Source organism: Triticum aestivum, chromosome 2B, assembly GCF_018294505.1.
Source record: "Triticum aestivum cultivar Chinese Spring chromosome 2B, IWGSC CS RefSeq v2.1, whole genome shotgun sequence".
In the NCBI taxonomy this organism is placed as follows: Eukaryota; Viridiplantae; Streptophyta; class Magnoliopsida; order Poales; family Poaceae; genus Triticum; species Triticum aestivum.
Genome location: NC_057798.1, coordinates 584,858,946 through 584,880,602, shown reverse-complemented (window position 1 = coordinate 584,880,602; position 21,657 = coordinate 584,858,946).

Here is a 21,657-nt window from a genome sequence, read left to right as displayed (position 1 = left end):
CCTCTACCCCTGGAATTACACCTTTAAAGGTGGTCTTGGTGGGTTTGATCCATGAGGGATCGATGCCCATTTTGCACACTGTGTCCTGATAAAGCAGGTTCAGGCTGCTGCCACCGTCCATAAGGACTCGCGTGACATGGAATCCATCGATGATTGGATCAAGGACCAATGCGGCTGAGCCGCCATGACGGATGCTGGTTGGATGGTCCCTACAATCAAAGGTGATCAAACAGGATGACCATGGGTTGAACTTTGGGGCGACTGGCTCCATCGCATAGATGTCCCTCAGTGCACGCTTTCGTTCCCGTTTGGGAATGTGGGTGGCATAGATCATATTTACTGTTTTCACCTAAGGGGGAATTTCTTATGTTCCCCAGTGTTCAGACTCCGGGGCTCCTCGTCATCGTCGCTATGCAGCACCTTGTCCTTGTTTTTGGCATTCAACTTGCCGGCCTGTTTGAACACCTAGCAATCCCTGTTAGTGTGATTGGCTGGTTTGTCGGGGGTGCCGTGGATCTGGCACGAGTGGTCGAGTATGCGGTCCAGACTGGACGATCCCGGATTGGTTCTCTTGAACGCCTTTTTCCGCTGACCTGATTTTGAGTTGCTGAATTTGGCATTGACTGTCGTATCTTCAGCTTTGTCACCATTGTTTCGACGCTTATGTCTATAGTGTAGTGGCTTTCCCTTACTGTCGCGGACCTCTGAAGTGCCATAGTTTCTTGGCGTGGTGCTACTGTGAGCTAGCCAGCTGTCCTCGCCCGCGCAAAAGCGGGTCATGAGTGTTGTGAGGGACGCCATGGAATTCGGTTTTTCTTGGCCGAGGTGTCGGGCGAGCCACTCGTTGCGGATATTATGCTTAAAGGCCGCCAGGGCCTCGGCATCCGGACAGTCGGCAATTTGGTTTTTATTAGTTAGGAACCGAGTCCATAATTTCTTGGCTGACTCTCCGGGCTGTTGGGTAATGTGACTTTAGTCATCAACATCCGGTGGTCGAACGTAAGTGCCTTGGAAGTTGTCGAGGAATGCATCCTCAAGATTTTCCCAGCTGTCGATGGAGTTCGCCGGCAGGCTATTCAGCCAATGTCTGGTTGGTCCTTTGAGCTTAAGGGGAACGTACTTGATGGCATGTAGGTCATCACCGCGGGCCATGTAAATGTGGAGAAGAAAATCTTCGATCCACACCACGGGGTCTGTTGTGCCGTCGTATGACTTGATGTTTATGGGTTTAAACCCTTCTAGGAAGTCGTGATCCATTACTTCATCAGTGAAGCAAAGGGGGTGTGCGGCGCCTCTGTGCCGGGCTATGTCGCGATGTAGTCTGACTAAGTCTGGTCGGTTATGTTTGGCCCGACCGGACTTTTTATTAGTGTATCCGGCATGACGATCGTCGTCATTTGCTGTGGCACGGCCCCGTGATCTGTAGATCGATCTTTGTTGTCCTGCGTTGTTTTCCAATATATCTCGCAGGTTAGGCGTATTGCCCCGGGCCGTAGTGAACCGGCGTGGGGGTGCGGGCTAGTATTCGGTCTGATATGCCGTTTTATCCCGGTCACAAGGTGGCTGGTCAGCCTCGTCTTGTTCTGGTAGTGTAGGCTCTACGGCCTCCTCCTCTAGCTAAGGTAGTAACTTGTGCTTTGGGTAACCTTTGGTTGGGCGCTCGAGTCCGTATTCCTCGGCTGCCAGAACCTTGGTCCATCTGTCTGTGAGCAGATCTTGATCAACTTGGAGCTGCTGCTGCTTCTTTTTTAGGCTTCTTGCAGTGGCTATAAGCCTGCGCTTGAAGCACTCCTACTCTATGGGATCCTCCGGTACGCTGAATTCATCGTCGTCGAGGCTCACCTCGTCTTCGAAGGGAGTCATATAGTTGTCTTCCTCCAAGTATCCGTCCGTCTCCTGTTCATCTGGGCTGACCTGCCCGTGTTCTTGTTTGGTCTGCTCGAAGGTAGGCTGATCAAGATTGTATTCCTCTTCGGCACCACCTGGATTATTTTCTTCTCCTGTTCCTGTATTGCTGTGGCGGGGTGAGGGAGTCCTGGACTAGGGGGTGTCCGGATAGCCGAACTATCATCATCGGTCGGACTCCAAGACTATGAAGATACAAGATTGAAGACTTCATCCCGTGTCCGAATGGGACTTTCCTTGGCGTGGAGGGCAAGCTTGGCGATACAGATATGTAGATCTCCTACCATTGTAACCGACTCTGCGTAACCGTAGCCCTCTCCGTGTCTATATAAACCGGATGGCTCTAGTCCGTAGGACGAACAACAATCATACCATAGGCTAGCTTCTAGGGTTTAGCCTCCTTGATCTCATGGTAGATCTACTCTTGTAACACACATCATCAATATTAATCAAGCAGGACGTAGGGTTTTACCTCCATCAAGAGGGCCCGAACCTGGGTAAAACATCGTGTCCCTTGTCTCCTGTTACCATCCGCCTAGACGCACAATTCAGGACCCCCTACCCGAGATCCGCCGGTTTTGACATCGACATTGGTGCTTTCATTGAGAGTTCCTCTGTGTCATCACCAATAGGCTTGATGGCTTCTTCGATCATCAACAACGACGCAGTCCAGGGTGAGTCCTTCCTCCCCGGACAGATCTTCGTATTCGGCGGCTTTGCACTGCGGGCCAATTCGCTTAGCCATCTGGAGCAGATCAAAAGCTACGCCCCTGGCCGTCAGGTCAGGTTTGGAAGTTTGAACTTCACGGCTGACACCCGCGGGGACTTGATCTTCGATGGATCCGAGCCACAGCCAAGCGCGCCGCACTGTCCCGATGGGCATGATTTAGCTCTGCAGCCGGACAGTACCCTGGAGGCCGCACTCGAGTCTGCTCCGATCTTCAATTCGGAGCCGGCTGCGCAGATCGAGGATGGATGGCTAGACACCGACTCGGGGGCTGCAACCTCTGCGGCGATAGAGCCGAACACTGACCTTGTCCCTCATGAAGCTCGTGACTCCGAGGTGCCGAACTCCTTGCCGGACTCCGAACCTCCCGCGCCCCCTCCAATCGAATCCGGTTGGGCGCCGATCATGGAGTTCACCACCGTGGACATCTTTCAGCACTCACCTTTCGGCGACATCTTGAGTTCGCTAAAGTATCTCTCGTTATCAGGAGAGCCCTGGCCAGACTGCGGTCAGGACGGTTGGGATGCGGACGACGAAGAAATTCAAAGCCCACCCACCACCCACCTAGTAGCCACTGTCGACGATCTAACTGACATGCTATACTATGACTCCGACGACATCGACGGTATGGACGACGATGCCGGAGACGACCAAGAACCAGCGCCTACCGGGCACTGGAAAGCCACCTCATCATATGACATATACATGGTGGATATCCCAAAGGATGGGAATGGCGAAGGAACAGCGGAGGATGACCCCTCCAAGAAACAGCCCAAGCGCCGGCGTCAGCGGCGCCGCTCTAAATCCCGCCACAGCAAGAATGAAGATTCCGGCACCGGAAATAACACCCCAGACAGTGCCGAAGACAACCCACTCCAGCAAGATTCAGCACAGGAGGACGGAGACGCCAGCCCTCATGAGAGAGCGGCAGAAGAAGAGGTAGAGGATTATATGCCTCCCTCCGGAGACGAGGCAAGCCTCGACGACGACGAATTCGTCGTGCCTGAGGATCCCGTCGAACAAGAGCGTTTTAAACGCAGGCTTATGGCCACGGCAACAGCCTCAAGAAAAAGCAGCAACAGCTTAGAGCTGATCAAGATCTGCTAGCCGACAGATGGACTGAAGTCCTCGCGGCCGAAGAGCATGAGCTCAAACGCCCCTCCAAAAGCTACCCTAAACGCAAGCTGCTCCCCCGATTAGAGGAGGAGGCGTATGAACCTGCATCACCAGCAGACAATACGGCTGACCGACCACCCCGTGGTCGCGACAGAGAGGCCTCTAGGCCCTTCACTAGAACCGTACCCCGGCATCGCTCGAAAAGCACAAGGCCACAGGGGAACGCTCCGGACTTGCGAGATATATTGGAGGATAAGGCAAGACAATCAAGATCGATCTATGGATCGCGTGGGCGCCCCATGATACGTGACGACAACCGTCGCGCCGGACACAGTAAGTCCGGCCGGGCCGAACAAAATAGACAAAGCTCTTTTGAGCTCCGTCGTGACATCGCCCAGTACAGAGGCGCCGCACACCCACTATGCTTCACAGATGAAGTAATGGATCATCAAATCCCCGAAGGGTTTAAACCCGTGAATATTGAATCTTACGATGGCACAACAGACCCCGCAGTTTGGATCGAAGACTATCTCCTCCACATCCACATGGCCCGCGGTGACGATCTTCACGCCATCAAATATCTCCCACTCAAACTTAAAGGACCAGCCCGGCATTGGCTTAACAGCTTGCCAGCAGAGTCAATCGGGAGTTGGGAAGACCTGGAAGCCGCATTCCTCGATAACTTCCAAGGCACGTATGTGCGACCACCAGACGCTGATGACCTAAGCCACATAATTCAGCAGCCAGACGAATCGGCCAGACAATTCTGGACACGGTTCTTAACCAAGAAAAACCAAATCGTCGACTGTCCGGATGCGGAGGCCCTCGCGGCCTTCAAGCATAACATCCGCGACGAGTGGCTTGCCCGGCACCTGGGACAGGAAAAGCCGAAATCCATGGCAGCCCTCACATCACTCATGACCCGCTTCTGCGCGGGTGAGGACAGCTGGCTAGCACGCAGCAACAACCTCAGCAAAAATTCTGGCAGTCCGGATATCAAGGACCGTAATGGCAGGTCGCGTCGCAACAAAAACAAACGCCGCATTAACGGCGATAATAGTGAAGATACGGCAGTCAATGCCGGATTCAGAGGCTCTAAACCCGGTCAACGGAAAAAGCCATTCAAAAGAACTACTCCGGGTCCGTCCAATTTGGACCGAATACTCGACCGCTCGTGCCAGATACACGGCACCCCCGAAAAGCCAGCTAACCACACCAACAGGGACTGTTGGGTATTCAAGCAGGCAGGCAAGTTAATTGCCGAAAACAATGACAAGGGGCTGCATAGCGATGACGAGGAAGAGACCCGACCGCCGAACAATAGAGGACAGAAGGGTTTCCCCCCACAGGTGCGGACGGTGAACATGATATACGCAACGCACATACCCAAAAGGGAGCGGAAGCGTGCACTCAGGGATGTATACGCGATGGAGCCAGTTGCCCCGAAGTTCAATCCATGGTCCTCCTGCCCGATCACTTTTGACCGAAGGGACCACCCCACCAGCATCCGCCACGGCGGATTCGCCGCATTAGTTTTAGACCCAATCATCGATGGATTTCACCTCACCAGAGTCCTGATGGACGGCGGCAGCAGCCTGAACCTGCTTTATCAGGATACAGTGCGCAAAATGGGCATAGACCCCTCAAGGATTAAACCTACCAAGACGACCTTTAAAGGCGTCATACCAGGTGTAGAAGCCAATTGTACAGGCTCAGTTACACTGGAAGTGGTCTTCGGATCCCCGGATAACTTCGAAACGAGGAGTTAATGTTTGACATAGTTCCGTTCCGCAGCGGCTACCATGCTCTGCTCGAACGTACTGCATTTGCAAAGTTCAACGCGGTGCCGCACTAGGCATACCTCAAGCTCAAGATGCCAAGCCCTCGAGGAGTCATCACGGTCAACGGAAACACTGAACGCTCTCTCCGAACGGAGGAACACACAGCGGCTCTCACGGCAGAAGTACAGTGCAGCCTCTTAAGGCAATTCTCGAGTCCGGCCGTTAAGCGACCGGACATGGCTAAACACGCCCGGAGTAACCTACAACAAGACCACCTGGCACGTTCCGAGCACGCGTAGCAGTGCGATCCCAACCCCAACCCCTGCAAAACATCAAGACAGGTCCTTCGCGTACACCATTACGCTCTGGAGATACCATGGGCATGGGGAGAGGGGCACGACCACGATAGGCCCAGAATGCGGCTCAACCACACCAGGGGCTCTCAAGTGGGTCGTTCTTTTTTTCTTTTTCCTTTTCATTTTTACCCACAGGACTCCGTTCGTCAGAGGCCCTGTTCGGCAGCAGACCTGCCGAACTCACGATGCAACAGCCAGGGAAGGAGAAAGGCTACAATGAATATCCATGTGGTCTCCATTACGAGCATTAAATCTGTTTTATACACCATTCCGCAGCCTACCCCTGGAGGGGGACATGTTTAATAGTCCATCCCTTGCTTATCGCACCATTTGTATCGTTCTGCATTCCCAGCAGTTTTTCTTGAATAAGTAATGCAGCATATTTTTGCTTCCAATTGCATTTCTTTCTTATACATATGTTCATTTACGACATGTTGCATCCGTACATTTTGGTACGGCTAAATACACTAGGGGCTTATGTTTCCCGCATCATGGTGTGATAAGTCCGAACACTTTCACAAGTGCGGCACCCCGAACTTATAGCATTATATGCATCGGCTCCGAATCATGTCTTGGGTCAATAGTTGGGTTTGCCCGGCTCCCATGTTTTGGTACCTTACGTTCCGTTGTCGGCTAAGGTAGCATCGGGAGAACCACTGCGATTGCGCCCCAGTTGAGCTAGGCGAGCGCCTCAGTGGAGAAAGCTAAAACTGACCGTCATGATGAGGCGAGAGCCGGTCGCTGTTCGAGAGGTTTTTTGCGAGTCCCTAAAGACTTATGCCGCTTAGAGCGAGGAGCCGGCTTTGTTCGGCCCAGGCGTGGATAGCGCCCCAAATTCGGCCTTCCGAAGACTAGGGGCTTCGCCGAAATTTAAAATTATAGAATTCTATGGCTAAGTGAGAGTGTTCAAGCATTATAAGTCTGGTTGCCTTGTTCGTTGTCTTGAGTGCCTCCCTAGATGGACCCAAAAATGGGAACAGGAGTGCTCAAGTTTATCCCGAACACCCCAGCACTCGTGGCATGGGGGCTGAAGCCGACGACTTGCCATCTCTCAGATTTAATAAACAGCCGCACAGAAGGTAATATTTTAAATCAACAAGCATTGCTTAGCGCATATGAACTAAGTTTTCAGCGCACAGTATAAAAAAATGCGAGTCTACTCAAATATTACATCTTTGGAGCACTCACCCGCAATAGTGCGGGCACCATTCAGCACAGTCTTATAATACATCTCGGGAGTACGATATTCCTTGCCCTGCGGTGGCGCGTCCGTCACAAGCTTCTGAGCATCCATCTTGCCCCAGTGCACCTTTGCGCGGGCAAGGGCCCGACGGGCACCTTCAATACAGGCAGAGTGCTTGATGACTTCAACCCATGGACACGCATCCACCAGCCGCCGCACCAGGCCAAAGTAGCTCCCAGGCATGGCCTCCTTCAGCCACAGCCGAACAATGAGGCCCTTCATGGCTTGTTCGGCCGCCTTGTGGAGCTCGACCAGCTGCTTCAGCTGGTCGCTAAGGGGCACCGGATGTTCGGCCTCAGCATACTGAGACCAGAAGACCTTCTCCGTCGAGCTCCCCTCCTCGGCCCGGTAGAACGCGGCAACATCGGACACGCTGCGAGGAAGATCTGCGAACGCTCCTGGAGAGCTCCAAATTCGGGTAAGCAACAGGTAATTAACACTCACATGCTTACTCTGCATGAAAAATGCCTTACCCGCTGCTATTTTCTTCAATGCCTCGATATCTTGGAGGGCCTTGTAGGCTTCGGCCTTAGCGGCTTTGGCACTCTCAATAGCCGTTGCAAGCTCAGACTCTCGAGTCTTCGAGTCACGCTCCAGGATCTCATGTTTTTTCACGAGATCCTGGAGCTCTTGCTGTACCTCCGCCACCCGCGCCTCCTGCTTCTCTTGCTCGGTGCGCTCCGCGGCCGCGTTACGTTCGGACACGGACACCGCCTCCTTCAGGGTCGCCACCTCGTTAGTGGCCCCTGCAATACCCACGTTATCCTTGTCATTCTTCTTGCAACCAAAATCCTTTTCTGTAAGGTACAATTTTAATAAGGTGTTACTCACCTTCCTTGTCCTCGAGCTGCTTCTTGGCATGGCCGAGCTCGTTCTCGGACCGCTCGAGGCTTTGCTTCAAAGTATTGACCTCTGCAGTCAGTACGGCAGAGGTCAGCAGCGCAGCCTGCAATCCCATATTGACATATTTTATGACTCCTGCGTATATCTTTTTAGATCCTCAGTCCGGCTTTTCTTTCCGAACACCGAAACGAGCATCAGGGGCTACTGTCTATGCGGTACTATTTTACATATATCAAAATTCTTACCTCAAAGCATGTTAGAAGGCTGCTGCAGGCTTCGGTCAGCCTGCTCTTGGCGAGCTGAACCTTCTGAATCACCGCACTCATAACAGTGCGGTGTTCCTCTTTGATGGAGGCGCCATTGAGCGCTTGCAGCAAGCTATCCGGCGCCTCCAGTTGGACAGAGGCTGCCGGTGTCACGGTCTTGCCCTTCTTACGAAGGGGCCACCCGCCGGAATCCGGAGCCACTATGGGTTCCGGGGCCGAGTCCGGTGCAAAGTCCGGGAGGTTGTCCTGCGACACGTCCGGGGCCTCGTCCTCCTGGCGGGTCCCTTCCCGGGATCCCACCTCGGCATCGTCCGCATCACGGGGGGTGGAGGCGGTCGGAAGAGAATCCATATCCGACGCACCTAAGGACCCGCTCGACGAAGCGGGAAGATCATCCTTGGGCGGACTGCAGGGTTGTATGCGGCATTAGAAGGATACTATGTGGCGAAAAGAAAAAACCATGAAGTTATTCAGGAGTCCGGATACTTACGATCTCGCCAGGGGCTTGGCCCTTGGAGGCCAGTCCTCTTCGTTGTCGCTGGCGTTGGTGGAGCAGTCCAGGGAAAGAGTTTTTCCCTTCTTGGACCCTTCAGCCTCCCTTGTTGGGGAGGCCTTCCTTTTCTTCCCTTCCCCCGCTGGGGGAGAGGCTTTCTTCTCCTCCTCGCCTTTGTGGGAGGAGTCTGCTTCGGAGTCATCATCCGATAACACCTGAAAACAGGAACTCTTCCGAGTCCCCATGGCCTTCTTCTTGGCCTTCTTCTCCGGCACCACATGGGGCGCCGGAGCCAGCAGCCCCGTTAAGAGGGCGTCCGCTGGGTCCTCTGGCAATGGGGCCGGATAGATAGTCTGCTCGGCCTTCGCCAGCCAGTCCTGTCAAAGGAAAGGGAGTTTAGATCCCGCATAGAGTCAAACTATGGAAAACAAGCATCCTATAAAGGACAAAATCACTTACCTCGTCAGCCGGACGATGCGAGCTGAATCCGCGATCTTTGGTAGCGGATGCGGGAGCCTCGGCGCCCTTGAACAGCACCTTCCAGACATCTTCGTACGTAGTGTCGAAGAGCCCACTCAAAGTCTGGTGCTGCGCCGGATCGAACTCCCACATGTTGAAGCCCCGTCGTTGGCACGGGAGAATCCGACGGATGAGCATGACCTGGACTACGTTGACAAGCTTGAGCTTCTTGTCCACTAGCTTTTTGATGCAGGCTTGGAGTCCGGTCAACTCCTCCGAATCACCCCAAATCCGGCCGCTCTCTTTCCAGGAGGTGAGCCGTGTGGGGATGACAGATCTGAATTTGGGGGCCGCTGCCCATTCAGGGTCACGCGCCTCGGTGATGTAGAACCACCCCGATTGCCACCCCTTAATGGTTTCCACGAAAGTGCCCTCAAGCCAAGTAACGTTGGACATCCTGCCCACCATGGCGCCTCCGCACTCCGCTTGGCTGCCCTTCACAACCTTCGGCTTGACACTGAAGGTCTTGAGCCACAAGCCGAAGTGGGGCTGGATGCAGAGGAAGGCCTCACACACGACGATAAACGCCGAGATATTGAGGATGAAATTCGGGGCCAGATCATGGAAATCCAGGCCGTAGTAAAACATGAGCCCCCGGACAAAGGGATGGAATGGGAAGCCCAGTCCGCGGAGGAAATGGGGAAGAAATACTACCCTCTCATGGGGCCTGGGGGTGGGGATGAGCTCTCCCTCGTCGGGGAGCCGATGCACGATGTTGCTGGACAAATATCCGGCGTTGCGCAGCTTCTGGATGTGCCCCTCTGTGACGGAGGAGGCCATACACTTGCCTCCCGCTCCGGACATAGTTGGAGGAGGTTGAGGTGAGATGTGCGGGCTTGGGCGCTGGAGCTCGAGTTCGCGGAGATGGATAAGCCAAGGAGGAAGAAGGCGCAGGTAAAAGGGTTGGATCTTTATCCCATTAAATGGGCAGACAAAAACATGTGTCCCCACCGGCCTGATAAAACTCGCTTATCTCCCAAGCGCCGCAATCAATGGCGCAGTTGGGTTACCCACGTCCGTATTGATGGGAATCCCAGAATGAGGGGAGCATGATCTCTGCTTCGACAAGACGTGCCAAGGAAACCGCTTCGCTAAACACGCTGAGGTGGTACAATAAAAACGATTCAAGCAAAGGCTTGGTAGTGGTGTCACGCCACCAAATACGTCAGCAGATCGAACTTGTGTAAATATTATTCTCTCTACGGTGGTGCGTGGAATTTATTTTGCAGAGCCGGACACTATCCTGGTGTTCACAATCTTCCATAAATTATTCGGAGGAGGAACCCGCCTTGCAATGTCGAAGACAATATGCGCGCCGGACTCGTCGTCATTGAAGCCTGGTTCAGGGGCTACTCAGGGAGTCCTGGACTAGGGGGTGTCCGGATAGCCAAACTATCATCATCATACGGACTCCAAGACTATGAAGATACAAGATTGAAGACTTCGTCCCGTGTCCGGGTGGTACTTTCCTTGGCGTGGAGGGCAAGCTTGGCAATACGGATATGTAGATCTCCTACCATTGTAACCGACTCTGTGTAACCCTAGCCCTCTCCGGTGTCTATATAAACCGGATGGCTCTAGCCCGTAGGACGAACAACAATCATACCATAGGCTAGCTTCTAGGGTTTAGCCTCCTTGATCTCGTGGTAGATCTACTCTTGTAACACACATCATCAATATTAATCAAGCAGGACGTAGGGTTTTACCTCCATCAAGAGGGCTCGAACCTGGGTAAAACATCGTGTCCCTTGTCTCCTATTACCATCCACCTAGATGCACAATTCGGGACCCCCTACCCGAGATCCGCCGGTTTTGACACCGACACGAGGCTTAGAGCGGCGCTGATGAAGCCCATGCTTTGATTTCTTCCCTGAGGGGTTAACTTCTGTTGCCTCATCGCCGTTGTTTTCTTTGGGGGTGTCCACCATATATATATATCATATGAAGAGGTGGCAGTCCAGCGCCCTGTGGGCGGTGGTTCCTGTTCTTCTCCTGCATCGTCGTCTATACCGTCGATGTCTTCAGAGTCGAAGTCGAGCACGTCGATCAAGTCATCGACCGTCGCTATCAAGTGGGTGGTGGGTGGGTAACGAATTTCTTCATCACCTGCTTCCCACTCGAGCCGGACATAGTTCGGCTAGGAATCTCCTGACAGGGAGAGAGACCTTAATGATTTAGCACATCGCCAAAGGAGGAGTGCTGAAAGATATCCGCGGCGGTGAACTCCATTACTGGAGCCCATTCGGACTCGATGGGCCCGGGCGTGCGTGGTTTGGAACCCACGTCCGGGCGCAAGTCCGGGGGTCCGGTGACACTGATTCCCTTAACGGTGAAATCTGTGTTTGGCTCTACCGCCGAAGAGTATGTGGCTTCCATGGCGGGGTCCATCCACCCGTCCTCGGACGACGCGGTCTGTCCCGGATTTAGGCCTGGAGCAGCTGCAGAGGCGATATATCGAATAATGTCCGACAGCAGATTTAAGTCGTGCTCGTCGTGACCATCTAGCGCTCCTGAAGCAGGCGCGAATCCATCGAAGATTAAGTCTCCGCGAATATTGGTCGTGTAGTTCAAGTTTCCGAATCTGACCTGATGCCAGGGGCGTAGCTGTCGATCTGCTCCAGATGGCCAAGCGAATTGGCCCGTAGTGCGAAGCCGCCGAACACGAAGATCTGTCCGGGGAGGAAAGTCTCACCCTGGACTGTGTTGTTGAAGATTGGAGGAGTCATCAAGCCTTATAATGATGACACAGAGGAACTCTGAATGAAAGCACCAATGTCAGTGTCAAAACCGGCGGATCTCGGGTAGGGGGTTCCGAACTGTTCGTCTAAGGCTAATGGTAACAGGAAACTGGGGACACGATGTTTACCCAGGTTCGGGCCCTCTCGATGGAGGTAATACCCTACTTCCTGCTTGATTGATCTTGATGATATGAGTACTACAAGAGTTGATCTACCACGAGATCATAGAGGCTAAACCCTAGAAGCTAGCCTATGGTATGATTGTTGTTCTGTCGACCTATGGACTAAACCCTCTGGTTTATATAGACTCCGGAGGAGGCTAGGGTTACACAGAGTCAGTTATAGAGAAGGAGAAATATTATCCGGATCGCCAAGCTTGCCTTCCATTCAAAGGATAGTCCCATCCGGACACGGGACAAAGTCTTTAGTCTTGTATCTTCATAGTCCAACAGTCTGGCCAAAGTATATAGTCCAACTATCCGGATACCCCCTTATCCAGGACTCCCTCAAGGGGCACGCCCAGCTCTAGGGGCGCGTTGGGCACCCTCGTGGCCGCCTCGGTTGTTGCGTGACTTCCACTCCAAGTTCTCTGGATCACGTTTGTTCCCAAAAGACCGCTCTCGAAGGTTTCATTCCGTTTGGACTCCGTTTGATATTCCTTTTCTTCGAAACATTGAAATAGGCAAAAAAACAGCAATACGGGCTGGGCCTCCGGTTAGTAGGTTAGTCCCAAAAATGATATAAAAGTGTAAAGTAAAGCCCATAAACATCCAAAACGGGCAATATAATAGCATGGAACAATCAAAAATTATAGATACGCTGGAGACGTATCAAGCATCCCCAAGCTTAATTCTTGCTCGTCCTTGAGTAGGTAAATGATAAAAACAGAATTTTTGATGTGGAATGCTACCTAGCATAATTCTCAATGTAGTTTTCTTTATTGTGGCATGAATGTTCAGATCCAAATGATTCAAAATAAAAGTTCATATTGACATAAGAAATAGTAATACTTCAAGCATACTAATCAAAGCAATCATGTCTTCTCAAAATAACATGGCTAAAGAAAGTTATCCCTACAAAATCATATAGTCTGGCTATTGCTCTATCTTCATCACACAAAGTATTTAATCATGCACAACCCCGATGAAAAGCCAAGCAATTGTTTCATACTTTAGTAATTTAGAACTTTTTCAACTTTCACGCAATACATGAACGTGAACCATGGACATAGCACTATATATGGAATAGAATGGTGGTTGTGGAGAAGACAAAAAAGGTGAAGATAGTCTCACATCAACTAGGCGTATCAACGGGCTATGGAGATGCCCATTAATAGATATCAATGTGAGTGAGTAGGGATTGCCATGCAACGGATGCACTAGAGCTACAAATGTATGAAAGCTCAACAAAAGAAACTAAGTGGGTGTGCATCCAACTCACTTGCTCACGAAGACCTAGGGCACTTTGAGGAAGCCCATCATTGGAATATACAAGCCAAGTTCTATAATGAAAATTCCCACTAGTAAATGAAAGTGACAACGTAGGAGACTCTCTATCATGAAGATCAAGGTGCTACTTTGAAGCACAAGTGTGGTAAAAGGGATAGTAGCATTGTCTCTTTTTCTCTCATTTCATTTTTTTCCTCTTTCTCTTTTTTTCGTTTTGGGCCTTTCTTTTTTTTTATTTGGCCTTTCCCCCTTTTTTTATAAAGTCCAAAGTCTCATCCCGACTTGTGGGGGAATCATAGTCTCCATCATCCTTTCCTCACTCGGACAATGCTCTAATAATGAATATCATCACACTTTTATTTACTTATAACTCAAGAATTACAACTCAAAACTAGAAACGAGATATGACTCTATATGAATGCCCCCGACGGTGTACTGGGATATGCAATGAATCAAGAGCGCATTTATGAAAATTATGAAGGTGGCTTTGCCACAAATACGATGTCAACTACATGACCATGCAAAGAGCAATATGACAATGATGATGCGTGTCATATGAATGGAACGATGGAAAGTTGCATGGCAATATATCTCGGAATGGCTATGGAAATGCCATAATAGGTAGGTATGGTGGCTGTTTTGAGGAAGGTATGTGGTGGGTGTATGGTACGGGCGAAAGTTGCGCGGCACAAGAGAGACTAGCAATGGTGGAAGGGTGAGAGTGCGTATAATCCATGGACTCAACATTAGTCATGAAGAACTCATATACTTATTGCAAAAATCTACAAGTCATCAAAAACAAAGTATTACACGCATGCTCCTAGGGGGATAGATTTGTAGGAAAAGACCATTGCTCGTCCCCAACCGCCACTCATAAGGAAGACAATCAATAAATAAAATTGTGCTCCAACTTTATCACAAAGCGGTTCACCATACGTGCATGCTACAGGAATCACAAACTTCAACACAAGCATTCTTTAAATTCATAATCACCCAACTAGCATGACTCTAATATCACCATCCTAATGTCTCAAAACAATTATCAAGCATCAAATTGATCATAGCATCCAATTCACTTTCTATGATAGTTATTATACCCAACTTGGATTCCCATCATTCTAGGACCAATTTTATAACCATAGCAAATACCATGCTGTTCTAAGAGACTCTCAAAATAATATAAGTGAATCATGAGAGATCAAGAATTTCTTCAAAATTAAAAGCCACCGTCGTGCTCTAAAAGATATAAGTGAAGCACTAGAGCAAAAACTATCTAGCTCAAAAGATATAAGTGAAGCACATAGAGTATTCTATAAATTCTAATCAAGTGGGTTTCTCCCAAAAGTTGTGTACAGAAAGGATGGTTGTGGTAAACTAAAAAGCAAAGACTAATATCATACAAGACGCTCCAAGCAAAACACATATCATGTGGCGTATAAAAATAGGGATGCCTTCCAGGGGCATCCCCAAGCTTAGGCTTTTGGTTATTCTTGAATATCTTGGGGTGCCATGGGCATCCCCAAGCTTAGGCTCTTGCCACTCCTTATTCCATAGTCCATCAAATCTTTACCCAAAACTTGAAAACTTCACAACACAAAACTCAACAGGAAATCTCATAAGCTCCATTAATGCAAGAAAGAAAAACCACCAGATAAGTTACTGTAATGAACTCATTCTTTATTTATATTGGTGTTAAACCTACTGTATTCCAAGTTCTCTATGGTTCATACCCCTACATACTAGCCATAGATGCATCAAAATAAGCAAACAACACACAAAAGGCAGAATCTGTCAAAAACAGAACAGTCTGTAGGAATCTATAACTCTCGAATACTTCTAGAACTCTAAAAATCCTACCGAAATAGGAAGTCCTGGGAAAGTTTTCTATTGATTTACAGAAAAAAGAATCAACGCAAAATCACGTTTCTGTGAATTACGAAAATTATTTTCGTGCCCTCAAAGTTTCTGTTTTTCAGCAGAATCAAATTAACTATCACCATAGGTTATCCTATAGGTTCTACTTGGCACAAACACTAATTAAAACATAAAAACACATCTAAACAGAAGGTAGAAGATAAATATACTAGTAAACATAAGCAAAAAAACAAAGATAAAATTTGGTTGCCTCCCAACTAGCGCTATTGTTTAAGGCCCCAAGCTAGGCATAAAAGCGAGGATAGATCTAAGTAGTGCCATCTTTGGCAATCAATTCATAAGTAGCTCGCATGATAGATTCATAAGGTAATTTGACTTTCTTTCTTGGAAAGTGCTCCATGCCTTTCCTTAATGGAAATTGGAATCTAATATTCCCTTCCTTCCTATCAATAATCACACCAATCGTTCTAAGGAAAGGTCTACCAAGAATAATAGGACATGAAAGATTGCAATCTATATCAAGAACGATAAAATCTACGGGCACCAAATTCCTATTTGCAATAATGAGAACATCATTGATCCTTCCCATTGGATTTTTAATGGTGGAATCCGCAAGGTGCATATTTAAAGAGCAATCATCAAGATCATGGAAACCTAGAATATCACATAAAGTTTTCGGAATCGTGGAAACACTAGCACCCAAATCACATAAAGCATAACACTAATGATCTTTAATTTTAATCTTTATACTAGGTTCCCACTCATCATTAAGTTTTCTAGGTATATAAAATTCTAAATTAAGTTTTTCATCATAAGATTGCATCAAGGCATCAACAATATGTTTGGTAAAAGCTTTATTTTGACTATAAGCATGAGGAGAATTCACAACGGATTGCAACAAGGAAATACAATCTTCTAAAGAACAATTATCATAATTAAATTCCTTGAAATCCAAGATAGTGGGTTCAATGCTATTTAAAGTCTTGACCTCTCCAATCCCACTTTTACCAAATTTAGCATCAAGATCTAAGAACTCCGAATCATTGGGACGCCTTTTAACTAAAGTTGACTCATCTCCAGTCCCATCATTATTAAGATTCATATTGCAAAACAAAGATTTAATACGGGACACATCAATAACTTTAAGATCTTCATCATTATTTTCATGGAAACTAGAAGAACACGCCTTTACAAATCAATCTTTCTTAGCACGCAATCTAGCGGTTCTTTCTTTGAACTTGTCAATGGAAATTCTCATAGCTTTGAGAGACTCACTGATATCATGCTTAGGAGAATTAGATGTAAGTTTCAAAGAATCAACATCAAGCGAAAGTCTATCAACGGTCCTAGCCAAATCATCAACTTTAAGCAATTTTTCTTCAAGCATGGCATTAAAATTCTTTTGAGAGATCATAAATTCTTTCACACTGTTCTCAAAATCAGAGGGCATCTTATTAAAATTACCATAAGAATTATTGTAGGAATTTCCATTATTAGTAGAGGAATTACCAGGGAACGGTCTAGGATTAAAATTTCCTCTATAAGCATTGTTTCCAAAATTATTCCTACCAACAAAATTCACATCCATAGATTCATTATTATTCTCAATCAAAGTAGACAAAGGCATATCATTGGGATCAATAGAAGCACTCTTAGTAGCAAACAATTTCATAAGTTCATCCATCTTTCCACTCAAAACATTAATTTCTTCTATAGCATGCACTTTTTACTAGTAGATCTTTCGGTGTGCCATTGAGAATAATTAGCCATAAAGTTATCAAGGAGTTTAGTAGCTTCTCCTAAGGTGATTTCTATAAACGTGCCTCCCGCGGCCGAATCTAAAAAATTTCTAGAAGCAAAATTCAATCCGGCATAAAAAATTTGTATGATCATCCATAAATTCAAACCATGAGTAGGGCAATTGCGAATCATCAATTTCATTCTTTCCCAAGATTGGGCAACATGCTCATGATCAACTTGTTTAAAATTCATAATATCATTCCTAAGAGTGATGATCTTAGCGGGAGGAAAATACTTGGAGATAAAAGCATCTTTGCACTTATTCCATGAATCAATAATATTCTTAGGCAAAGACGAAAACCAAACTTTCGCACGATCTCTAAGTGAAAACGGAAATAACTTCAATTTAATAATATCATTATCCGTATCTTTCTTCTTTTGCATCTCACACAAATCAACAAAGTTGTTTAGATGGGTAGCGGCATCTTCACTAGGAAGGCCGGAGAATTGATCTTTCATAACAACATTCAGCAAAGCAGCATTGATTTCACAAGACTCAACATCATTAAGAGGAGCAATCGGGGTACTAAGGAAATCATTATTATTGGTATTGGAGAAATCACACAATTTGGTATTATCTTGCGCCGTCACGACAAGTAATCCAACACAAAAGCAAACAAAAAGGCAAGCGAAAGAGAGAGGAGATTGGGAAAGAGAGGGCAAAAAAATGGCAAGGGTGAAGTGGGGGAGAGGAAAATGAGAGACAAATGGCAAATAATGTAAGTGCAAGGGAGATGAGTTTCTGATGGGTACTTGGTATGTCTTGACTTGAGCGAAGACCTCCCCGACAACGGCACCAGAAATCCTTCTTGCTACATCTTGAGCTTGCGTTGGTTTTCCTTGAAGAGGAAAGGGTGATGCAGCAATAGTAGCGTAAGTATTTCCCTAAGTTTTTTAGAACAAAGGTATCAATCCAATAGGAGGCTCCTCAAAAGTCCCACGCACCTACACAAACAAACAAGAACTCGCAACCAACGCAATAAAGGGGTTGTCAATCCCTTCAAGGCCACTTGCGAAACTGTAACACCCCAAAAATTTAACCAGGTTTTAGTTATTAAAAAATTTCGAAGAGTTTAAATTTTTGCCTGCAAGAATATCTCTGTTGATATCAAAACTTTTCTTTTAATATTAAGTAATTTTTCCCAAGTGGATCCTTCCAAAACATATTGGACTTATATGCCCTCTCATTAAAAACATCTCTCAATCAGTAGATTTATTTATTAAATTATTTCACCATGAGCTTTATTCATTAAAATGACTTGTTTTAAGTTTTGGATCTCTTTTGTACTACAACCTGTTGATAGATTTAACTATGAATCCAACCAAAATTTGGAGATGTCATGTGATGTCTTTAAATCGCTTTTGTGCAATAATATATTTCATCCATTGCATATTTTGAGTGCTACACATGTTTTTTTCTCTGGTCCAGTGGACAACTTTGCACTACAACCCTTTTAATTATTTCTTTCTAGCTTCCACCAAAATTATGGGATGTCAGTAGGAGCATATCATTCCATTCTATGCAAAAATCCAGGGTTGTTCTTTGAAAAATTTGAGTGAATCGACCTCATCTTCATTCTGGTCCAACTTGATGGTTTGTACAGCATCCATATTATTGCTTGCTCTTTGGCCCTTGATTCTTTCTCCTACTTGTAGTCCTCCATGCTAAACCCCTAAGTCCAGGAGCATGCAACCATTGGCATATTTTTGGTTCATGAAATAATGCCATTCACCTCCTGTCCAGATTTGAAGTTCTGCAAAACTTGCACTAGCAAGTTTGTGCTTTTCACCAACTAACCTCACCACCCTCTTGTGCATCCAAAGAGACACTGATCTGGAAAGAATTGGCCACTCCAAGAAATGCCTAGGTGCCTGTGGCATTTTGTCAAACACCTTGAGAGCATGACCAGATTTGACATGAGTTGTTGTTGGCATTGTGAACTTGGTCTCCTGACCAAACCACCTTGTCCCTTGATCTCCCCTCTATCACTAACCTAGTTCTGTTGCTTGCCAGCCTCACCTGAGACCTGTAGCATGCCACGGCATTTTATCGAACACCTTCCGTGCGTGCTCTTGGCGCGAGCAGAGCGCGCGTATTGCACGAGCCACGGCCGAGCCGACACGTTGCGCCCCTGGTTTTGGCCCGCTCTATAGCGCCACGCCATGCGCTACCCTCCTCACCGCAATGCGGAAAGCCGCCCTGGCAGCCTACAGCGCCGCCGTCAGAGCCTTGGCGGCACGCCGGCGTCCATAGCGCGCCTCTGCCACGGTCGGCACCGCCAAAGCCACCCCGGCTCGCCACCTGCCCCTGGGAGCAGCGCAAGCTTATCCCCTCGCTCGTCGGCTAGCTCCCGTCATCGCCATGACGCCCTGGCGCTACAGGGAGGCGGTTCGCCATCGTCCTTATCACCGGCCGCCTCGGAACCGACCTCCACCGCCTATATTAGTACCCCGGAGCTCAATCGAGTCCTCGAGCAACCTCAAGTGATACTCCTAGTGTTGCCTTGGCCAGCAGTCGAGTAAGGGAAGGCCATCTTCCCCGAGTCCGGCCGGTTCGGTCGCCGCCAAGCCCCGGCCGATTCCGTCGCCACTAGTGCCTCCCCCTCTCCACTCTCTCCACCAAGAACTCTCCCTCCCTCTCGCGAGCACAACCCCACGCTCAATTTTGGCCGGAGACCACCGCAGCCCCAAACTCACTTTGTTCCCGGAGCCTCCTCCGCCGTGGAGCTCACCGCCGGCGACTCCCTCCACCCCCCGCGACCCTACGACCACCAGGAGGACCGCCTAGGAGTGGCGGATCCATCCCTGCACCCAGATGCCCGCGAAGAACCGCCGTTCGCCGGCGACGATCGCCGGACGCCCCGCCCCTACTCGGGCAGAGAAGAGGAGGGAGTGCTGACTGGTCAAACCTGACCAGTGGGCCCCCTGGACCCACCGTCAGAGACCCAGCCCCGCCTCCACGTGTTTAAGTGGAAGCGCAAAACCCCGAGTACGTCTCCCATGCTCGAAGACGTATTCTGCCAAAACGTTTTATTTTCTGTTTTGTTTTAAATAACAGTTTTTGACCAAACTTTGACCTGCTGTAACTTTTTAATTACAACTCCAAATGAATTAATTCCTTTTCCTACCTTTCTCAAATATTGTCTAGTTTATTTTAAGATTTATTTGAAAAAAAATTCAAAACAACTTTTTGTGCTGTTTTGATTTTGTGTGTTAATTCATATATATTTTTAAAATAGGATTTTTGAAGAGAGGAGAAATATTTCAAGAGTTTGAAATGCACCCTGCCTTCCCATGACCTGAAGGCAAGCATTCTGAACCCCCGGCATAATATTTTTGTGTGTTCGTTGACACGTTTATAACACTACCTCATTTCGAAGAAACTTGTTATTCCATGTGATATTATCATTTGCATGAATGCATGTTAGTGATTTCCATGCTGTTAGAAATGAACACACTCGTGATGATAATCATCCTCATGTGCCTTGCATGCATACCGGAAGGAATCCGGGAAAACCTCTGCCTTGGGTAGGCATGAGTTTGTCACCGGTCTCCGTTGGGACGGTTATGTCTGGTATGGCATGGTAAGGTATAATGAGCGGTGACTCTGTTGGTTGAGATATATTCGTTATACTAATCATGTAGGGAAATACTTAAACCTCATGAGTCGACCTTAGATCGAGTCTTGTTCCACTAACCCCATACTTGCTTCGTACTACCACTCGTCTCTACAACAAGTAGAGTACGGTTCAGTAAGTTGTCAACCTCTTTCTAGCACACACCGTACAGAGAGGCCATGGTGGAATATACCGGTTGTAGCTGGTAGGCAGGCCACCTGGTCCGGGGGCATGGGTGTTTCCGGTTGAGACCGAGAGGGGAGGCCACCCCTTAGAGCGCGCAATATAAATTTGATCCCATGCTACGCGAGGTTGTAGCCTCCCCACTTAGAGTTTGCTTGACAGGTGTCGTGGGTGATTCCAGACACGTGTGAGTTAAGCTGGTGTGTGCAAGTTAGGTGTGTTTTCAACAAAAAGGCCGTAGACGGAATTAGTCCTGATGGACTAAAGAAATTCGTTACTCGTGGGTAAAGAGTACACCCTCTGCAGAGATTAAACCTATTCTAATAGCCGTGTCCATGGTTAAGGATTGCAGTCTGGGATGGGTCAAGTGTCGGTCTTACTGTCGGTCTTCGAAGGAGAAACTGTTAAACCAGAACATGGATTGTGACTTGTGATTTATGATGATTATAATTATTATTTTTATGGATTAACCCCTTTATATTATTTGAAATATGGAGTATCCTTGGAATGGTTTTACCTCCTGGATATTCACTATGATTTCTCTTAAAGCCCTTTATGTGGTGTCGCTCAGACGCCCGACTGTGGTATTTCTTTTAAAGCCCTTTTTGTGGTGTCGCTCAGACGCCCGACTGTGGCATTTCTTTTAAAGCCCTTTATGTGGTGTCGCTCAGACGCCCGACTGTGGCATTTCTTTTAAAGCCCTTTTTGTGGGGTCGCTCAGACGCCCGACTGTGGCATTTCTTTTAA